Genomic DNA, 3286 nt, shown 5'->3' on the forward strand with positions numbered 1-3286 from the left:
AGCGGGTCTGCCGGGAGCTAGGCGGCGCTTTAAAAGAGAGAATTTCCTCTGTCGCCGCGACCCGCCACAACCTTAACTTTTCTCTAACGTTGGTCCGCGTAGGCTCCCGACTACCGTGTGCAGGACCGAGTCCGCCCACCCGGCGGTCCGGGGAAGGGCCTGCACGGGGAAGAGCGCACAAGGGAAAACCCTCCACGTGTGCGACGCGCCCGAGTGCTTTTCCCCGACGTTAACTGGTTTGAATCCCGCAACTGCCAGTGCGCGGTCGGCTGTTCCGTTTTGTTCTCCAAGTACTTGCCGAACGGTATGCAGTTTGTAACTAGAGTAGCTGGCTTTCTGGAGTAGGTTCCGGGTCCCTGTCAAGAGACTGCTTTTCCAGCCCGCTGTGACTGAAGAGAGGCCAGGATAAGCAGAGAGTGCGGGAGAGGCTGCGTAAAAATGCTGTTTCTAGTAGATAATACGGTAACGTTGCTCAGATCTGCTAGCTTCATCGCTGAGTCCCCGTGAGAAAAGACTGCAGAGCTCCACTCGGCGTGAGCAGGTCTATGGCTCTGAGCCAACGCCTATTGTATGTGTGCCTATATTGTGCTTGAGAATTTAAAATGTTAACAAGGCACAGTACAGGCAGAGCTGCTTCTAAAAGGCAACTGAAACAAACAAACAAAGATAGACAAAAAAAAAAAAAAACACCCAAAACTCAAAGAAAAACAAAAAAAATTAAAAAATAAAAATAAAAGGCAACTGATACTATTCCTGAGTTCCTGATTCAGGCTCCAGGCTTTGGTCATCATTTGGGGGCTCCGATGCTCAGCCAGCGGCTCCATCCTGACCCTGTCTGTCCCCATTACACTATCCAGCTATCGATTAGGTTGCAGTAGGCAGTTCTGAATCGCTGTCTAACTCTCTTACCTACCTCGCTGGCCTCCAGCAGAATTTATAAAGTGCCAACTCCAACACATTCATGAGAAAAACTGAACAAATAAGCCATAGAAGGGAACCTCCTCAACTTGCTGAAGAGCATTTCTAGGAACCCTACTGCTGGCGTTATCTTTAGTGGTGAGAATAGAAGCGTTCCTGGTTCAGTGGAGGCTATCTCCTCTCCCTATTCCTTTCAACATTGTATCGGGAGTCCTAGATAATACAATTAGAAAAAGAAAGGAAGTCACAGGTAAACAGATCAGGAAGGAAAAAGTAAAATTGACTTTATTCACAGATGACAATTGTTTATGTAGACATTCTCAGAAAAGCTGGAACTAGTAAGTGATTATAGCAAGATTATAAAGTATAAGCTTAAGAAAACAATACAAGCTTAATACACATTATCAACAATGTGCAACTGAAATTTGAAACAATACTGTGTTTACAAAAAGTAATATTTAGGTATGAATCTAAAATATGTACAGGATCTACATGTAGAAAACTGCAGAATTCTAAGGAAATGAAGATAGAAATAGGCTATTATGAGTTCATGGATTAGAAAACAATGTTTAGATATCAATTCTTTCCAACTTGATCTATAGAGTCAATGCAATCCCAATCAAATTTTAGTAAGTTATTTTATTGATAACTTGATTCTAAAGTTTATATGGGAAGAAAAAAGACCCCAAATAGCCAAAATAATACCAAAGAGAAAGTTGGGACTACTACCCAATGTCAAAGATAGAGTCATAAAGACAGCTTATATTGGCAAAAGAAAACACTCTTGGATCAATGGACCAAAGTAGAGAGCCTACATAAATATAGTCAACGATCTTTGACAAAGACAATTCAATGCAGTAAGGACAGTCTTAGAACAACCAGACATATGCAAAAAAGAAAAGAATCTAGACATAGACTTTATACTTTTCCCCAACATTAACTCTATATGAAACTTCTAGAAGAAAACAGAGAAAATCTAGGTGACTTTGTGTTTGTCAGTGAGTTTTTAGATAAAACACCAAAGCATTATCCATGAAAAACTTAAGTTGGACTTCATTAAAATTAAACACCTCTGCTCTGCGAAAGATACTGTTAAGAGAGTGAAAATACAAGGAGAAAATCTTTGCAAATTACATATCTGATACAGGACTTGTATCCAAAATATGCAAAGAACTTATGAAACTCAACAATAAGAAAGTAAAGAACCCATTTTAAAAATGAGCAAAAGAGCTGAGCAGACACAAAGAAGACTTTACAGGTGGGAAATAAGCATATGAAAACATTCACTATCACATCATAAGGGTATTCTCAGTAGTTGTTTATAATTGCAAAAGACTGGAAACATGATTGTTTACTAGTATGACTTGGGGATTTGATGATTATGATACATAATAGGCCCAGTGCACGAAATTCATTCACTCGGGAGGGGGTGTCCCTCAGCCTGGCCGGCGCGCTCTTATAGTCCGGGAGCCCTCGCTCCTTATCGCCCGCCTGCTCGCTGCTCCTTAATGCTTGGCTGGCTGCTCCTTAGTGCAGCCACCGAGGCAGGAGAGACTATTGCCACTGTGCTTGTCAACTGTGAGTCTGGCTTCTGGCTGAGTAGTACTCCCCCTGTGGGAGTGCACTGACCACCTGGGGCAGCTCCTGCATTGAGCATCTGTCCCCTGGAGGTTATCACACATCACAGCGACCGGTCATTCTGGTAGTTCTGCTGTAATGGTCACTTAGGCGTCATGCACAGAGCAGGGCAGATTGGGAGGTTGCGATGCTGCCCTCAGTCACGCTCGGGGTAGGGCCGATTGGGGGGTTGGGCACCGCTCCCTGTCACACACAGAGCAGGGCCCATCAGGAGGTTGGGCGCCGCACCCTGTCACACACAAGAGCCGCAGGCAGATCAAGGGGTTGAGGAGTTCCCCCCATCACACACAGAGCAGGGCTGATCAGAAGGTTGGGGTGCCTTCCCCTGTCACAAACAGAGCAGGGCTGATAGGGAAGTTGTGTCCCCGCCCCCTGTCAAACACAGAGCTGCAGGGCAATCAGGGGGTTTGGGCGCTGCTCCCTGTCACACTGATCCTGGTGCCGGGAGGACTCACTGCTCTGATGATTCTGGTGCTGAGAGCTATATTACCCTTTTACTATATAGGATAGAGGCCTGGTGCACAGGTGGGGGCCGGCTGGTTTGCCCTGAAGGGTGTCCTGGATCAGGGTGGGGGTCCCCACTGGGGTGCCTGGCCAGCCTGGATAGAGGATGATGGCTGTTTGCAGCTGGTCACACCCCCTTCAGGGTGGGGGTCCCCACTGGGGTGCCTGGCCAGTCTGGGTGAGGGGCTTAGGGTCGTTTTCAGGCTGGCGGGTGACTGAAGCTCCC

Source organism: Myotis davidii, unplaced genomic scaffold (genome assembly GCF_000327345.1).
Source record: "Myotis davidii unplaced genomic scaffold, ASM32734v1 scaffold923, whole genome shotgun sequence".
In the NCBI taxonomy this organism is placed as follows: domain Eukaryota; kingdom Metazoa; phylum Chordata; class Mammalia; order Chiroptera; family Vespertilionidae; genus Myotis; species Myotis davidii.